This window comes from Helianthus annuus, chromosome 3, assembly GCF_002127325.2.
Source record: "Helianthus annuus cultivar XRQ/B chromosome 3, HanXRQr2.0-SUNRISE, whole genome shotgun sequence".
NCBI classification, from domain to species: Eukaryota; Viridiplantae; Streptophyta; class Magnoliopsida; order Asterales; family Asteraceae; genus Helianthus; species Helianthus annuus.
In genome coordinates this window covers 84,519,656-84,540,312 of record NC_035435.2, presented here as the reverse complement: position 1 = coordinate 84,540,312, position 20,657 = coordinate 84,519,656, and positions in this window count along the sequence as shown.

The following is a 20,657-nucleotide window of genomic DNA, read 5'->3' as shown; positions in this document are numbered from 1 at the left end:
ATTATATGTATCTTATATATTTCATATAGTATATTATAAGTTTAGTCCAACAATATAACAAGGATTATCATAGAAGTCATGCATAGAGGTAGGAGGATAAATCTTCCATTTTAAAACTCTTTTGTATATTCACCAATGCACAAGTTGTTATAAGACAACAAGGATGGTCATTAATGAACAATAAAGAAATGAAATATACATACTAACTAAGAGAAATCATCAAGTGAAGTGTGGATTGTAAGTAGGATAGCCCAAGTTATCCAAATAATCACACATACACAAGTTCAAGCCTTGTTCAACACTTGTGGGTTAGAAACCCTTATAAAACAGAAAGTTTTGAGGATTAAAACCTCTGAATTTGTATGTTACAACCTTGTTTTTAAGCACACTTAATCATAGTCTTGATAAGTGGCATAAGGACATAGGAATGTATGATTAAAACATGAGTTCAAGTATGTTTAACAAAGTTCTTGTTCAAAACAGAAAGTTCTTGCACTTTAACCTCATTATGGTGATGTTCCATCTTTGGTTTTCCATGGAAAACCTATGGAAACATCCCTAGGGTTGTTCCAAGTGCTAAGAAGCAAGAAGAAGTGAAAAAGATGGAAGATAAGTGAGTTTAGACTCACTTTTGTAACTTGATATGAATCTGACTTTGCTACTATTTTTACACCAGATTTGGAGTGTTTAGAGAGTGGATTAGTGAATTTGTAAAGTGGGAGAAGTGTGGAAGTGAGTTGGGTTTTATAGTAAGTGATTAGAGTTAGTTAGGTGATTAATAAGTATCGCGCATATCTTGCGCACTCTGCCTTCTTAGCGTTGATGACCTTTCGTGTTGTTGGTTCCGCACGTGCGCATGGTGCGGGTTCTGGTTGTCTGCCTGACGAGGGGCTGGGGTCACGAAAGGAGATGGTTGTATATGTAACAACTGTCACTAAAATCCATAATTAGGATGGTAATTAGCTATTAAGAAAACCCTAATTGAGAAACCCAAGTAATTCTGCACTAACCCTAAAATTTTCAGAATCATCAGAATCAGGATCAGGTCCCCTAAAACTCAGGGGGGGCAAAACCCTAGTTAAGATTATCCTCATAACTATCTGTCAAATTCGAAATTTAAGAAACTGTCGACTCATCCAGCCTACATGCACGAAGGGCTACCCTATGAAGTAGGGTGACCCCTCGCGTAGCGCGACGCCCATAGGGGTACCCCTCGCGCTACGCGACGGGGGTCAAATTTCGGGTATAAATAGAGGAGTCTGGGACTTGAAATTGGGCACTTGAACGACGAAAAAACTCACAGTATACGCTGAGTTATAGCAGAAATCGTTCACAACACACACAATTCACGAATCGCTGCCGAAATCGGGGTAATAACTCGATCGCCATTACGATTCAACGTCCGATCGATTATAACTATCCAACGATAGTCCAGGTGCTGCTCAATTGAGCTTGTACTTTGATTATTCGTCGTGATTTCGACTTGAATATTAGAGTGCTGTTCGAATTCGGACTATGCTCTGTTATTCGTTGTGAATCCGATTGAATTATCGAGTATTGCACTGATTAATCGTTGTGAAGATTTAATCTCGTGAATTGACGTAATTACTGTATTAGTTACTAACCTGTGTGTGTGCATTGTGTTAAATTAGGTTTAATCAAGGATAATCAGTAGGCTTATATCTATTGCTCGTTAATCTGCAATGTGAGTCATTCTTCTTTTTAAATTGTTTTCTCACAGTTTGTGAGTAAGTATTACAATACCTCAAATTATTTTCAAGGTTATAATTACAGGGATTAAGTCTTTGTAATCACCAAATTACAGCTGGTATGTGGGGTATTGTGCACATTACTATTTTTATCACTCTATGTGAGTGAGTATTACTCTATGTGAGTAATCATTACTCTGTGTGAGTAAGCCGTCACTATTTGGGGCAACGGGACCCAATAGTGGTATGACCACAGTCACAGATCCGGTCGAGTGACAAATACCCATTCTTGATAATTGGTTGATAGAAACATTGTAATCGCTCTTAATACTGTAAATTTATAACTAACGGGTCGTTTTAGAAAATGGAATGATTCACTCAGTATTTCCCCGCTGACAAAACCTTTTTCAAACATGTTTCAGGTGATCTGTGTGATCCAGGAAAAGTGCAGTAAAAGCACTATCAAGCTCAGAGAAGTGGCTCAGTGTAAATAAATGAATAAAACATGTTTTGGAAAATAAAGATTTCTATGTGAAATCAACTTATTGTAAATTATGGGATTTATCCCTTAAACTTTGTGTAATATATTAAACGAGCATATTTTTACGGTTAAAAGATCTTGTTGTAAAAAGACTTCCGCTGTCGCATAAATTAAATACCACGGGTACCACACTGAAATCTGCATCGCGGGCCCCGGCTCCGTCCAGGGTGGGTCGGGGGCCGCGACAGAAAGGTGGTATCAGAACTAATAATTAAATTGAGCCACTGATCGAGCCACTGATTTAAGCCTATTTCGGAATTAAGTATTGGACAAAATACTTAATTCTACTAGTTATCATTCTGTGATTATTTGTTTTATTAACTGATTATTTGATAGTTACAGTATGGGTAAACAAAAGCTGTCTGCTATCTACCACAAACTAGATGTGGCATCTTCTTCTAAAAACCCAATAAAATTAGAAGAAGGAATCTTTGTCCGCAAGGCAAATTATGAAAATCCTCTTTCCCCAGAGAAAAGGGATTCGATACTTAAAAAGAGTCAGGAGAAAAAGAAACCCCGAACCAAGAGAGTTAGGTTTAACCCAGAAGTTCAAGAATTGGGTAATAGTGCACCTTGGGAAGATAAAATAGACGGGAAATGGGCAAATCTCTATATGCTAGCTACTGTAGCAGAAAATGCTAATCTCTAAATATTCGATAAGTTGGGTCTAGTAAGAGAAATCACAATCCCGTAAATAAATAAAATCCCAGTGTGTTTATTTCAGTTATTTCTGTACTAAAAGTAATATGCAATAAAACTTCAGTGTTTGTTTGTTAAACTTTGTTCCAAAGTTTTAACATTGCATTTTGCATATATGCTATGCAGCATGAATGAGATGTCGGAAGCATTCCAGAATCTCAACTTATATCCAGTGCCTATCGAAGTCTCTCACGACTTTACTGGTTACATTGCTGACATAGAAGAACCTGTGGAATTCCAAGCTCCACCGCTGGAAAAAGCCAAACCTAAAAAGAAGAGAAGATACGTAGGGTGGAGGAAAGTACGCCGTAGGAAACCTGCCACTAGGAAACTCCCTAAAATAGAAAATCCTGTGAGTGTGAGCAAGGGAAAGGAAATAGAAACTGGAGAAAGTTCAAAACCACCTGAAAAGGAAATAGGAATAGATCTGAAACAAAAGGGAATAGAGATTGGTGAAAGCTCTAAACAATCTGAGGAAATCACGTTCCAGGACGAAATAGATCGCCTACTGGAAAATTGTGATGTTTTAGAGCCTATCAACGATAATCTCTTCTCTTACCCGGCTACAGTTCAATTCCCACTAAACCTAGGACCAGCTATTCCAGACCCACTAGTTCATACCAGACCATTAGGCCAAATGGAGGAATGGTGGACCAATGATTGGCAATTCCAAAACATAGTCAACAGTCCTTATAGTTTCCTTCCACAATTTGACCCAGAACCACTCCCAAATCCTCCCATGAGTAATGAAAACCTAGCTGAACTCCGTCAGTTCGGTGAAGAACTAATAGGTACAGGTAATAGGATCAGGGAAATGGGGGAGCATCTAACTTGGAAGTACGATGAGAGGGAGCATCGTTACTAGAATCGTCAGTTAAACCACAGAAAGTCGTATGGTATAATAGTAACTCAAAATTCTGTAAAATGGGCAATAAAACTCTGTAAAATACGGTGTGTATGGATGCATATACAATATACCATAACAAAGTAAAAGTCGAGAAATCGACAATTTTGGTTATGCTTGTATGTTGTGATAATCTATGTGTTTATCTATGTGAATTTTGTCATTGATAAGTTAGACACTAATAATTTTTACCAATAAGCAGATGGAAAACGCTAATAATGAACCAATTAATGAAGTAAATCAATCTGAGCAAGAACAGGAAGATCAATATATAACTCGACAAGATATCGAGCACTTTATCGCCCAAGGGATAGCTCATGCTATTCCAGAAATTGTAGCTGCTGTTCAGAAACCTGCCGAACCACAATTAATTCCTAGTAAACGTATTCCAGAAGATAACGGCAGTAACAGCATAAATGGAGGCGGCAATCATGACGATCATGATCTGCAGCAGGCCCCACTCCCTAAAAGAATGAAAGCTGCAACGTCTGGTTGCACTTACAAAGAATTTCTTGCTTGCAAACCCGCTGAATTTGCAGGTAACGAAGGGGCAACTGCAACACTGCGTTGGTTAGAGAAAACCGAAGCAGTAATTGCAATAAGCAAATGTGCCGAAGGAGACCAGGTGATGTATGCATCAAACCTGTTCAAAGAAGGGGCACTCGAATGGTGGAACACGGTCCTCCAGGCAAAAGGAAGAAGGAAAGCATACGCCATAGGTTGGGAAGAATTTAAGAGTTTGGTAGAAAGAAAATTCTGTCCCGAATACGAGAAGGAACAGATGGCAAACAAATTCCTGAGTCATCGTATGCTAGGTGTAGATTGTCGGGGCTATACTTCGACATTCTTTGAATACGCAAGGGTAGTGCCATCACTGGCTTCGCCGGAACCGGTACTTATTTCTCGATACATCTGGGGGTTAATTAGTGAAATCCGAAACATCGTTAAAGCTGCGAGACCTCGTACTATTGACGATGCTGTAGAATTAGCTAATACCCTAACAGATGAGTTGGTGCGCACAAGAGAAGAAGACCGGAAGAAGGAATTAGCTTAGAAGATTACCCAAGGATTTCGTGCGGGTAATACCAAGAAAAGAGGAACAGGGCAATCCTCATCACCTCCTTTCTGCAGAAATTGCAAAAAGAAGCATTATGGACAATGCAACATGGTTTGCAATTTTTGCAAAATGAAAGGACATCGGGAAGAAGACTGCAGAAAGAAAACCAGAGTTTGTTATAATTGCAGAGAAAGGGGACACTTTCAATCTGAATGTCCTAAGTTAGCTAAACCTGTAGTTAACCAAGCCAAACCCACGGAAGGAACAACCAAGAAAAATGCTCGTGCATTCCAGCTAACCTCTCAAGAGGCCGAACTCATTCCAGATGTGATAGCTGGTACGTTCCTAGTACATGACGTATTTGCAAAAGTATTATTTGACTCTGGTGCGAACCAAAGCTTTATTAATACTTCATTTTGTCAAGATCTTAAGTTACCTTTAACCACTCTTAGGCAAATTTTCACAGTTGAAACCGCAGAAGGAAATTCTGTGAACATAGATAAAATCTGGCAAGGAGGAAAAATAGAACTATTAGGCCATAAGTTCTCTGCAAATTTGTTACCAATGAATTTAGCCGGATTCGATGTAGTATTAGGAATGGATTGGTTAGTAGCCAACCATGCACGAATCCTATGTGATAAAAATGCAGTAGAAATTCAAACCTCTACAGGAGAAGTAATTTTAATTACTGGGGATAAACCTCGAAAGCCTTTGAAATTCATATCAGTGATGAAATTGGCTAGTTATTCGAGAAAACAGGAAATGGTGTATATGATTTCCGCAATCATTAACACTAAAGATAAGGAACTCCAGGACATCCCCGTAGTCTCAGAATACCCAGACGTTTTTCCAGAAGAATTACCTGGATTACCACCTGATAGAGAAGTAGAATTTAGAATTCATTTAATTCCAGGTACTGCACCAATAGCCAAAGCACCATATAGATTAGCACCTACCGAAATGCTAGAATTGAAAAAGCAATTAGATGAATTATTAAGCAAAGGATTCATACAACCGAGTTCATCCCCTTGGGGTGCACCGGTACTGTTTGTAAAGAAGAAAGATGGATCGATGAGAATGTGTATCGATTATAGAGAATTAAATAAGGTTACAATTAAGAATCGATACCCACTACCTAGGATTGATGATCTTTTTGATCAATTGCAAGGAGCTAGGTATTTCTCAAAGATAGATTTAAGATCCGGATACCATCAGTTGAAAGTACAAGAAGAAGACATACCTAAAACTGCTTTCAGAACTAGGTATGGTCATTATGAGTTTACAGTCATGCCCTTTGGATTAACGAATGCCCCAGCAGCATTCATGGACATGATGAATCGAATCTGTAAATCATATTTGGATAAATTTGTGATCGTTTTCATCGACGATATACTTATTTATTCCAAAAGCCAAAAAGAACATTGTGAACACTTACATGCACTCTTAACTTTGTTAAGAAAAGAAAGGCTTTATGCCAAATTCTCAAAATGTGAATTTTGGCTACAAGAAGTACAATTCTTAGGTCATGTGGTAAATCACAAAGGTATCCATGTAGATCCTGCTAAGATAGAAGCAATTACAAAATGGAAAGTCCCACAAACAGCTATGGAGATAAGAAGTTTTCTAGGCTTAGCTGGATACTATAGACGATTTATCAAAGATTTTTCTAAGATAGCCGTACCATTAACTAAGTTAACCTGTAAAGCTGCTAAGTTTGAATGGGGACCTAGACAAGAAGAAGCCTTTAAGATTTTAAAGCATAGGTTGACGAATGCACCAATCTTAGCTTTACCCGAAGGAACAGAAGATTTTGAAGTATATTGTGATGCTTCAAAATTAGGCTATGGATGTGTGTTAATGCAACGCAAGAAAGTAATTGCGTATGCTTCTAGACAATTGAAAAAGCACGAAGAAAATTATACGACTCATGATCAAGAATTAGGAGCCATAATCTTTGCCCTTAAGATATGGAGACATTATCTGTATGGAAGTAAGTTTACTGTTTATACAGATCATAAAAGTTTGAGATATATATTTGGGCAAAAAGAATTAAACATGAGGCAAAGAAGATGGATGGAGATGCTAAGTGATTACGACTGTGATATCCAATATCACGAAGGAAAGGCAAATGTAGTTGCAGATGCCTTAAGTCGTAAGTACCATGAGAAACAGAAACGAGTCCGTGCTCTGAGGATAAATCTACAAGTAGATTTAATGGCACAAATTAAAGAAGTTCAGAAAACAGCAATCCAAGACGATGCTGAAGGAATGAAAGGTTACCTAAAAGAATTAGAACAAGGAAATAATGGAATTTGGAAATTCCATAAGAAACGAATTTGGGTACCTAAGCAAGGAGAATTAAGAAATAAGATTTTAGAAGAAGCTCATAAATCTAGGTATACCATGCACCCAGGAAACAATAAGATGTACCAAGATTTAAGAAATAATTTCTGGTGGATAGGAATGAAAAAGGATATAGCCAAATACGTATCCAAATGTTTAACTTGTTCACAAGTTAAGGCAGAACACCAGAAACCTTCAGGATTACTTCAACAATTAGAAATGCCTGTATGGAAATGGGAACTCATAACAATGGATTTTGTTACAAAGTTACCCAAAACCAAAAGAGGTAATGATGCAATTTGGGTAATTGTAGACCGATTAACCAAGTCAGCTCATTTCCTACCAATGAAAGAAACCTTTAGCATGGAAAGGTTAGCACAACTGTACGTGGACGAAGTAGTATCTCTACATGGAGTCCCGCTCTCCATTGTATCGGATAGAGATAGTCGTTTTACATCTCATTTCTGGACAAGCTTTCAGAAAGCAATGGGAACTCGACTAAATCTAAGTACTGCTTATCATCCACAAACAGACGGACAGAGTGAAAGGACAATACAAACGCTAGAAGACATGCTCCGAGCATGTGTAATTGACCTTGGTGGTAATTGGGATAGCCATTTGCCATTAATTGAATTCTCCTATAACAATAGTTATCATTCAAGTATCGAAGCTGCACCATTCGAAGCACTGTATGGACGCAAGTGCAGAACTCCAGTATGTTGGGCAGAAATCGGAGAAAGTCAATTATCAGGTCCTGAGATTGTACAAGAAACTACTGACAAGATAACACAGATCAAGGAAAAACTGAAAACAGCTCGAGATCGTCAGAAAAGCTATGCAGACAATCGTCGCAAACCGCTTGAATTCCAAGTAGGAGATAAGGTACTTTTAAAAGTTTCTCCTTGGAAAGGAGTAGTACGATTCGGTAAGAAAGGAAAGTTGAGTCCCAGATACGTAGGACCATTTCCAATAAGCCAACGAATAGGACCTGTTGCTTACCGCTTACAACTACCAGAAGAACTAGCTGGAGTACATGATGTATTTCATGTATCCAATCTCAAGAAATGTTTAGCAGATGAATCCCTGGTAGTACCGCTTCAAGATGTAGAGGTAAACGAAAAGTTGAAGTTTATAGAGAAACCACTACAGATCGAAGATAGAAAAGTCAAGTTTCTCAAACACAAACGACTAGTGTTGGTCAAAGTCAAATGGAATTCAAGGAGAGGACCAGAATACACTTGGGAGCTGGAATCAGAAATGAAGCGCAAATATCCTCATTTATTCCAATAAATCTCGAGGACGAGATTTTTCTTAAGGTGGGGAGGATGTAACAACTGTCACTAAAATCCATAATTAGGATGGTAATTAGCTATTAAGAAAACCCTAATTGAGAAACCCAAGTAATTCTGCACTAACCCTAAAATTTTCAGAATCATCAGAATCAGGATCAGGTCCCCTAAAACTCAGGGGGGGCAAAACCCTAGTTACGATTATCCTCATAACTATCTGTCAAATTCGAAATTTAAGAAACTGTCGACTCATCCAGCCTACATGCACGAAGGGCTACCCTATGAAGTAGGGTGACCCCTCGCGTAGCGCGACGCCCATAGGGGTACCCCTCGCGCTACGCGACGGGGGTCAAAATTTCGGGTATAAATAGAGGAGTCTGGGACTTGAAATTAGGCACTTGAACGACGAAAAAACTCACAGTATACGCTGAGTTATAGCAGAAATCGTTCACAACACACACAATTCACGAATCGCTGCCGAAATCAGGGTAATAACTCGATCGCCATTACGATTCAACGTCCGATCGATTATAACTATCCAACGATAGTCCAGGTGCTGCTCAATTGAGCTTGTACTTTGATTATTCGTCGTGATTTCGACTTGAATATTAGAGTGCTGTTCGAATTCGGACTATGCTCTGTTATTTGTTGTGAATCCGATTGAATTATCGAGTATTGCACTGATTAATCGTTGTGAAGATTTAATCTCGTGAATTGACGTAATTGCTGTATTAGTTACTAACCTGTGTGTGTGCATTGTGTTAAATTAGGTTTAATCAAGGATAATCAGTAGGCTTATATCTATTGCTCGTTAATCTGCAATGTGAGTCATTCTTCTTTTTAAATTGTTTTCTCACAGTTTGTGAGTAAGTATTACAATACCTCAAATTATTTTCAAGGTTATAATTACAGGGATTAAGTCTTTGTAATCACCAAATTACAGCTGGTATGTGGGGTATTGTGCACATTACTATTTTTATCACTCTATGTGAGTGAGTATTACTCTATGTGAGTAATCATTACTCTGTGTGAGTAAGCCGTCACTATTTGGGGCAACGGGACCCAATAGTGGTATGACCACAGTCACAGATCCGGTCGAGTGACAAATACCCATTCTTGATAATTGGTTGATAGAAACATTGTAATCGCTCTTAATACTGTAAATTTATAACTAACGGGTCGTTTTAGAAAATGGAATGATTCACTCAGTATTTCCCCGCTGACAAAACCTTTTTCAAACATGTTTCAGGTGATCTGTGTGATCCAGGAAAAGTGCAGTAAAAGCACTATCAAGCTCAGAGAAGTGGCTCAGTGTAAATAAATGAATAAAACATGTTTTGGAAAATAAAGATTTCTATGTGAAATCAACTTATTGTAAATTATGGGATTTATCCCTTAAACTTTGTGTAATATATTAAACGAGCATATTTTTACGGTTAAAAGATCCTGTTGTAAAAAGACTTCCGCTGTCGCATAAATTAAATACCACGGGTACCACACTGAAATCTGCATCGCGGGCCCCGGCTCCGTCCAGGGTGGGTCGAGGGCCGCGACAGTATCTGCGCTTGAATTAACGCTTGTTGTGCGCTCAGTTGCGCGTAGATTAGATTCAATGTTGCTTGAGACTTTGCATACCATGATGTGAGGGTTTCCCCTTCTAGTAGTCCTAACAGTGCAGAGATACTTGATGGTGCGGGTGCTGATGGACTAGCGCCATGGCTTGTGTTTTGTACGCCGGGAGTCGTTTATTGGATCACCCGAATGGCACTTCCAAAGACATTAGTGACTCCAGCATCTCTGAACTCTCCACTGACGTGCTCGTCTCTTTGGTGGTTTTGGACGTGTGTATTGTCCACTGCTGGGCCAAACGGAGAGCATTCCTCACCGATTTGAATAGAAGAGTTTGGTTTAGCCATTGATGAGTGTTTTTGAAGAGAAAAGATGAAAATGGTTTTAAGAATGTGGTGGGCGCCAATGATGAAATACTGGTTAACACTAAGTTATCCCAGTTGGTCGTCTCGTATAAGATGGTTCAATCTCTTTCTCCACTCGTCGTTAAGTTGGATCTTCTGCAAAACAGCAACACCGGTGACTCACCATAAGGAGGGGAATAGGGGGGTTTTCCTTGTGACCACCCTCTGGCGTGAGAATAAGTATTGTTCTGAGGAATAAGTGTCTGTTGAGAGTAAAAGAGTGAGAGAGCGGATCCTTAAACCTGGAGGTGGAGTCCTCTATTTATAGCCAAAGAATGAAGGAGGAGGAGGCCTACCAACTAGCCAGTGCTCGCCAGCTGTCCGACCAGGGAGAATATCCTTTCTGTCCCTTCTGACGTCGTCAGTCCTGTGGGTGACGTGGCACACAATCATTCGTTCCAGCTGGGCGCCTGCTAGTACTGGTTGTCGGCCTGTCCTCCATGGATTTTGCAATCACAGTTGGCGTCCATCTATTGGTGCCACCTATTATCCTTTTTGTCTACAGGAGCATCTTCTTAGTCATTAGACGGGTTCTTCTAGAAGGATCTAGAACGTTCTAGATGCACTCGTGTGATGTGGACGCCATGTTGGAAAAGTGGTGTGGTCCCTGTGACATGTGTGCACTGATTTGGGACCATATACCTCTTCACTTACCAAACGCAAATGAATTCAAACAAATGTTCATGAACACCAATAAACACAAACAATGATAAAATATGCATAATTCATCACAAAGATTACGAATAATCTACCAAAAAAATAAATAAACACTTAACATAATTATACAAACAATTAAGAAGTTTATCAAATTTTAATTGAAATGGTAAAATAAGAGATATTAGGGGAGACATATAGTATAACTAGGGTTTCAATATTTTAAAAACTAAAAACAATAAAACAAAAATACAACAAATAAAAACATTTAAATTAATGAACACAAATAGACATAAATAAGCGAGCATAAACGAACACATTACCAAACGACGAACGTAAACGAACAAATGCAACCCTTGTTCATGTTCGTTCGTTCAACTTAACGAACAAAATTTTTCTGTTCGTTTTCGTTCACGAACGAACATAGACGAAATTCCCGGCAAATGATTCACGAGTTATTCGTTGAACGTTCGATTCCTTTACAGCCTAACCCTATTTGTGATATAAGTATGATATTGATATGTTAAAAGGGATATTAGATTTAAATACCCCCAACTTTCACCAATTGACCAATAGCACTCCCAACTTTCGATTTATACCACACCATTCCCAACTTTAAACTTATTTTTCATTGGCACTCCCAAACAAACTAAACCCTAACCCAGTTAGTTTTTTTTTTTGCTGATATGCCACTTTGTTTGGTGACGTGGCTTTTTTGCTACTGTGGCATCTGATTTGGACCTTATTTGGCGACGTGGCATTTTTGATGATGTGGCGTCTGCCATCAGCTAACTGGTTTAAGGTTCAGTTAATATTGGAGTGTTAGAGGAAAATAAGTTGAAAGTTGGGAGTGGTGTAGTACAAATCGAAAGTTGAGAGTGCTATCGGGCAATTCGTGAAAGTTGGGGTTATTTAAATCCAATATCTCATGTTAAAATAAAACTTATAGCTCGTATGTTTACTCATACAAGTTGTATCACATAGCGTTTTTTTAATCGTTCTTACGATTTAACCCTTATATGACCTCTATAGCCATTTTTTATTTTGTACGATAGGCTATTCTCATTTGGGTTATTGGATTTTATCACCCCTAACTAATCGCTATTGGCTGTTGCCACCTCTAATTGACACTTTGACCCCCGCTACTCCCAACTTAACACTTTGTTTGTTCTGTCACCCCGGAGTTAACCAAATACTAACTCGGTTAGTTTTTTATCCTACATGGCTTTTTTATCTGACGTGGCAAGCTGACGTGGCTTTTTTGTAATCTAATTTAAAACAATAATAAGATTTTATAAAAGCTCCCCCTCTCTAAAATCACTTCCCCCTTCTCTCTCTCTCTTCTCTATCTTACAACACCGCCACAATCAACTCCACCACCACCTCCTTCCCTCTACCTTTATACCACCAACATCACCTCCACCAACCACCTGCCACCATCACCTCCACCAACCACCACCCCACCATTACCTCCACCAACCACCACCACATCTCAGCCATACACAACCGCCACCCTCAACTCACACCAGAAACCGACTTCAACCACCACCACATCTCCGTCACAGAAACCCTACCACCACCACGACCACCATCACCACAAATACCCCTCCACCACCGCATGAATAAGACGGACCCTAGTGTAACCTTTCCATTTTTATCATATAAGAGTTATAGGTTGTTTAAATTTATTAACCACTAGTAACTAGTTTTATTTTTAATATAATTATTTGACCCATATAGTTTTAAAAACTATTTTATATATAATTGGTTGGAGTGTTATACAAATTAATTGGCTTGTATAAATATATATGTATGACATTTCTATACTAAAATAAAGTATATAAAACTTATATTATTAAACGGGAAGATTACGAGTAAGCTGACCGTTAGAAATATGAAGTGCCTAGACGGGCCCAGGAACCGTTTAATAGTTTAATTATAAAAATACATTATATTTGAACTTATTCCGTTTTTAATGAAACTTAGATCCAAATGTAGACAAAAATATTCTCGTTCTAATGACATATTCGTTGTTTTATAAACCGTCATATTTCAGAAGTTATAAGCGCCAAATAAGTGAAGCGGCTGAATTAATTATAATATATATATATATATATATATATATATATATATATATATAATAAAAAAAACTAACTAACATCTCATAGGGTGTACATATGCATGGATGAAAGTCAAATCAAAACTAAAACTTGAAGTGTGTACGTGTACTAAGCAGAATTCATTGCGTGACATTCAAGCTAAAAAAACTCTAGTATAAATATAGGATCAACTTCACAATTGCTCAAACTGTTTTCTTTTGGTCTCTTAGTCGCCCCCTCTTTCTTTTCATATATATATATATATATATATATATATATTAATTTAATTCATCCCATAATAATAATAATAATAATAATAATAATAATAATAATAATAATAATAATAATAATAATAATAAAGCTTTGCCCCGTTTTAAGTGTTTTAACCCCTGATCACTGATACCTGTCCGATTGATCTAGGGCCCCGTAATGCATGTCAAGGTTCTTCCCGACTAAGTCCGTTAGGGTTCTGTCTCGTGACGTAGGGATAAAGTTGAATTGGGTTATTATATTTAACGCGAGTGCATTATATATTTATATTAAAAAGCTCAGGAGTTATACTTACTCAAGATTATACCAGGAGACTTTTAGTTGAACCCTAAAGTTAAAAAGTGAGTCATTCCTCTTTTTATCACCTTTTTATGATACAGTTATATTTAAAAATGCTTTCCAAACTCCTAAATGTTTATCAGTTATACTTACAGTGATTAAGTTTTTGGATTCTGTAATATCTACCAGTATGTGGGGTTTTGTACATTACTTGACACCGTTCCTGTTGGCCAAAGAGTTAGCCAATAGTAGCACAAATATGGTTTAATATGGTTTAGTGGAGGCATGAACATTCAATACCATATATTAGTAATAATATATTTAAACCTTTATTTATGGCTTTGTTATCTAAAAATAGTATTATATTTAATGTTTAAATATAGTTTAAAAATCATATTTAATTTGATGTAATAATAAGAATTTATATTTTAAATCTTAGATATTAGATATCCTGATCATATAATTAAACAACCATATATTATTAATCTACCCGTTTACATACATTACTATTGACGGGTGGTCCGTAGGACAACCCTTAAGTGCTTTAAAAGGATTAAAATCCCATGTTTTATACGGTTAATTGCTTGAACTTGGTAACCACTAGATGTTTGTATTTGCATGTGTTAAAGTGCCTAAAGATTGGCTTTTGAGAAGATTGGATGGAAGTTGTAAGATGGTGGAAACAAGATTGGAGAAATCAACATGCAACAAAAAGAACAAGGAAAAGTGCTTCAGTGAGCGCCGTAGCCTACGGCTCTGGCCGTAGGTTACGGCCCCAACTTTGGTCCATGTGTGTCGCCGTAGCCCAGTTTAAAAGGGCCGTAAGAAATCACTTGGCACCGTAATCTACTGTAACACCTCGTAAATTTATGTCCAATAATGTATCGACACGTGTCATGGACTTAAAACATGTAAAAGATTACTTATGAAGGACTAAAGTTAATAAACAGAGAAAGTATGTGAATAAAAGGGTTCAAAGTGTCAACAATGGATAAATATATCTTTCAACAACCCTACACGATGTTTATACCCTTAAACGAATGAATCATGGATCATACGAAGCTAATTGTGAAAGAAAGTGAGAGATTACAAACTATAGGGGTTAAATGTGTCAACATGTTTAAAGTACACCTCTGAGTGACCTTTTAGCGAACCCGAAGCTTTGTAACGATAAATTATACTCACTAGAATAAGTGATAAAAATTTCACAAGGTTTCGATAAAGAATGAGAAAGTTATGATAATATTCGTATACGAGGGATTAAAAGCGTCAACGTTGAAATTCAAGGCTTTTCGGGTGATCACAAAGTTAACCAAGGACTTAACCAAGTTTGTTTATAACTTAGGGTCCTTAGAAATCAAGTTGGAGGGTTAAAAGTGCAAAATAATAAGTTAAAACCACTATTTAAGGTCCAGGGGTTAAATCTGCCAAGTTTTGAAACTTGTTTGGCTGGTTACCCACATGCTGGCGTAGCACCACCAGCAACTCCCTCTGCCGTCGCGCTACGCGACGGCCTTAGCTGGTCAGAATTCATGCACAGGTGCGAGTTCAGCAAGTTAAACCGACTTAGAAACCATGTATTCGATTCTAGGGGCTTGTTTGATGGTTTTCCCATGCCTAGGGACACCTGGAAGTGATCAAGGAACCCACTATATAAGAACCCACTTGTTGCACCATTTGATCATTCACTTGCAAACCTTCACAACTCTTCTTCTGGAGATTTTTGGAGCTCAAGCACCCTTCCTAGTGATCATTAGTCGTGCATAGGACCTTGGTAAGTGTCATTAACCTTCCTTAATTCAGTTTTGCTTAGTTTATTAGCTTAAGGTCAAGCCGTCGTAATTAAGGTTTGACTTCGTCATTAATCTTAATTTGTCCAGTCAAATTTCAAATTGAAAGTACCTATGAGTTGGTAATTATGTGGGCAATAAACCCTTAAAAGGGCACCCTCTGGTTCCCACTCTAACTAGGTCAATTGTCGGGTCAAAGCTAATGATAAAAAGTCAACAGAAAGCTTATTTTCAAATTAAAGCATAATTAACAATGAAGAAGCAATGCAACCTGTTTTATCACTCATATAACTTGGTAATTAATGTAAGAACATGTCTAAACATGTTCAACTCGACAATTTTCAGTTTAAGCTCGGTTCGGAACCGAAAATCACAAAAGTAGACTTTTGCTTTGACTTTCAGTTCTGACCCATTAGAGCATAGTTTAGGAATGCCTTAGATTATACAACTTGGTTCATTAGTTATCCGATTCATATGCATGCTTTTGTTAAATGCTTAAATGTTGACTATTATGCCCTTTACACCTTAAAACGTGATTTTTGAAAAAGTAAAAGAATAGAAACCTTCATTACTGATTTATAGACTTGTACCTAAAATTTGACATCAGTTTGAGGTCTAGATTAGGAGTTATGCTCATTAGCGTAATTGAGAAGCTTTTTATTAATTAAACGGCGTAATTGGCATATAGCCTATCTAAGCCCAATTTTTAATACCAAAATTTTTACCTACTGATATAAAATAATATTTTGGGATTTTTGGAGATTTTTATTTATTTTTAGGCTGAGCATAACTTAGAGTTCTAAGCTTGATTCGGTAATTGCCGGTTTTGCCCTTTTGGGCTATAAAATGAGTTTTACAAATCCTTTTGACCCCAAACCTTTTACTACTGATTTTATATGATAAATAGAATATTTTAAGCCTTCTGGAATAATTAAAAATATCAGCTTCTCTTGTAAAACCCGGAAATCGCTTAAAATCGTCTTTTTACGCGTTTTAAGCGCATAGTATGTATTAAAACCATTTTAGATATATAAGACTTGATTCCTACTGATTTTTAAGTAAATTTTATACTTTAGCAGTAAGCAAAATTTTTAAACTCAGATTTCCAGATTTGACCTTTAAACCTTAGGTGAAATTACCAAAATGCCCCTTCGGTGCATAGTATGGTTAGAAATGATAAATTTCACATATAGGTTATACCCTACTGATATAACTTAGTAAATTACGTATTTTTACTGATTACGTCAGACCCGAAACTCAAATTTATATTTAAACCCTTTTATAACCTTTTAAATGACCAAAATGCCCTTACGGGGCATAATTTGAGTTTAAATTCACATGGGGCATAATAGAAGATATCTTACTGATGTCACAACATATTTAAGGCATATTAACTTAGGAAACCTATGTATGACTCATTTGGTTACCCGTTATGCACTTTTCGCGTTCGGATCGGCTTTTGTAACTAGTTTGCATATATTAGCCGAAACGGGTCAAACCATATCATTTTTGTCTCAAAATCCAGAATGTGTTTAGTTTACCCATATTAAATAAGTATCTAAGCTTGTCGGGTCAAAACCACATTCTAAACCGGTCTTCGCTGTATCATGCGTTTGAACCGTGTCTTCCTTTTGAAAACTAACCGGTCTAAGTCTAAGCTTAATTAAAGACCCGTTAGGATTCTAATAGGTTATTAAAAACCTTCGTTCCAGATTAGGAGCCCAGTAAAAGCTATGTGCACTTGCTGTATTTGATTTATACTTTGCTCAGGTAAATACTCTTAACTTATTTTCCCTATACGGGCTTGGGATACGGTACTATAAAAGTACCGCTTGGTCGGGTATGTAGTCATCTAAATCTGATTGTGATTGATATATTTACATAACTCGTTTTAATCTGTATTATTTGGCGTATGGCCTTTGGGGGTTAAATGACCATGTCCCGGATATCCTTGGCATCATTCAAAGAAATGGCCACGACCTAAGCACGGGGTGTAGGCGTACACCTGACAGTTGCATTATGTAAAAACTGGTAATCCACTTAAAGGAATCAACCTTGTGGGCATTATACCTGTGGCGTGTCAGTTAATCTTGTCCGACCCTACAAACCGGCCCTAATGGATGACAAATAAGTAAAACTGTATACAAGATTATTTTTAAATAATTGTCCCAAGTTATAAAATATATTTTTGCTTAAGTGCATTCAAATTAATTTTCAAACTCTTTTCAAAATGAGCCAGTTAAGTTGTATTTACCAGTGTAAACTGACGTATATTCCAAAAAGGCTAAGTGCAGGTACTATTCGAAATAGGCTGGCTACTCCAGGCATCAATAATCAAGTCTCGCAAGCTCTAGATGTTAAAGTCTGTTGAACAATTTCCTTTTTCTTTCGATCCGCCTCTGGATCTGTTTCAACTATTTTGTGATACTTAATATTACAATTTATTCCATCGAAATAAATCTATCTTTTGCTTCCGCTGTGTATTTAAATTTGTGTTGTTTGACTATGATGATATCAACTACGTCACGATACTCCCCACCGGGCCCACCGGTAATACGTTGTAATATCGGGGTGTGATAGGTTGGTATCAGAGCCAACACTGAGTGAATTAAACACCAGCATTTTGTGTTTAATCTCAGTTACACCGTTGCACATTCTCGAGTCTAGACAAAGAACATAGGACTAATCCTAATTCGTTTTATTTTGTCCTTATTTGTTTCCTTTGTTATTTTCTGATTAGCCCCTGCATGGGCAAGTCATTTCAGTTAGAGGTCCCGTTTAGGGCAACCATGTACTTGTTTAATTTTTTTTGGAACGGTTAGACTTAAAATAACATTCTTATTATAAGATCTACCATAATAAAAAAAATCTAAAAAGGACAAGACCTAGCCATGTGTCACCTTAAGACAGGGCCAAGATGGTAGTTCCTCAATTAGATTCAGATCCTTGTTAACATCTCAATTTAGGGTTGTGCTGCGTTAAATTTTAAAAAGAATCTTAAAGGTAAAACCTAGCCTAAATGTCGTTGCAGACATGGCCAAAATGGTAAAACCTATTCAAAAGATTCAAATCCTTGTTAACATCTGAAAGACATGTTAACATTAGTGACAAAATGTGATTCGATAAAATCACATAAGTCATTCTTAAATTGGATTACTCCAATTTTCCTTATTAAAATAATCATCCCTTATAGATGAAGTGCCTACAGGCTATAATTAATGTCCTTTGAGACTAAAGACAGTGGTAGCCTACAACTCCCTATCAAGAAAAGGTAATGAACTTTGATTCAAACCTTAATGCCTCGATTCCATAAAATCTGGGCTTATAAACTAAACTTGGCTATATGACTAGGCCTTTTTGTGCTATTATTAACTTATAATTTAGGGTTATGATAAAGATGGCTATTAAAAACTATGGTTAATAAATCGTCAAGAACGATAAAACTGTATAAGCTTCTATATATAAACCTTGTCTTTATTTGATTTTATGTAGCAATTAAGCTATATAACTAGGTCGGAGGAAGTAAACAGTCATCCCGTGGAAAACCACGATAATGATAGGATCAATATAACAAGAGAAGAGCTCCGTACGCTGATTGACACTGTTGTATCTAAGGCAGTAGACCGACAGTTTAGGGAATCTAGTGGGACTCATAGTAGAACCTCATCAGTACCCCACTCTAACTCTGTCCCTAAGACTCATTCAGAAGCCCACAGCAAGCCACCCTCTACCCAACCTAAACCCAAGAAAGAGGATGTTCAACATTCCTCAAACCAACACAGTGTTCCATCCAAGAGGATAGTGTTCGATGATGAACCGCGTACCAAGTCCTGTACCTATAAGTACTTTGTTTCCTGCAAACCCCGGAATTTCACTGGGGAGAAAGGGGCAATTGATTGTATGACCTGGTTAGATGAGATGGACACAGTAGTTGTCATCAGCGGTTTTGCTGAAAGGGATATAGTGAAGTATGTATCCCAATCATTCAAGGGAGAGGCATTAGCTTGGTGGCAGTCTCTCATTCAAGCTGCTGGGAAGATCCCACTCTACAATCTGACATGGGATCAGTTTGTTGCTCTCATTAAAGAGAATTACTGCCCTTAGCATGAGGTTGAAAGGATTGAGTCAGATTTCTTATCATTGGTGATGAAGAATTTAGATTGTCAAGCTTACCTCACCAGCTTCAATACCATCTCTAGACTGGTTCCGTATCTGGTAACCCCGGAACCCAAAAGGATTGCTCGCTTCATTGGGGGTTTAGCCCCAGAAATCAAAGCCAGTGTTAAGGCTTCAAGACCTGCTACTTTTAGGTCGGCAGCTGATCTATCTTTGTCCCTCACTTTAGATGCGGTCAGGCTAAGATCGCTCAAGAACTCTGAAGAGAGTAAGAGGAAGCATGAGGATGATACCTCACGAAGATCTGAGAAGAAGCACAAAGGTAATACGGACCACAAGAAAGAGCCTGGGTCCAACAAAGGTAATCAGCGAACAAAGGAGAAGCCAAAGTGCACGACTTGCCAAAAACATCACTTTGGAAAATGCAGGCTTGAGACCAAGTCTCAGTCAGGACCACCTGCATGTGGGTTATGCAAGTCCAAGGAGCACAAGACTGTAGATTGCAAGAAGATTAAAGATGCCACATGCTACAACTGCAATGAGAAAGGGCACATTAAGACCAACTGCCCTAAATACGCTAAAAAGCCTGAGGAAGCCAAGAAGACCAATGCAAGGGTCTTCCGGATGGATGCAAAGGAAGCTGTTCAGGATGATAACGTGATCACAGGTACCTTCCTCATAAATGATGTCTATGCAAGAGTACTTTTTGATTCAGGAGCTGATAAGTCATTCGTAGATAATAAGTTTTGTGAGTTGCTGAATTTACCTGTTAAAACCTTAAGTGTGAAGTATGAGGTTGAATTAGCCGATGGAACCTTAGAAACAGCCTCAACTGTGTTAGATGGATGTGTTATATCCATTAGGAACCACTCTTTTCCATTATCCCTACTTCCTTTGAAGTTAGCCGGTTTCGATATAGTTATAGGCATGGACT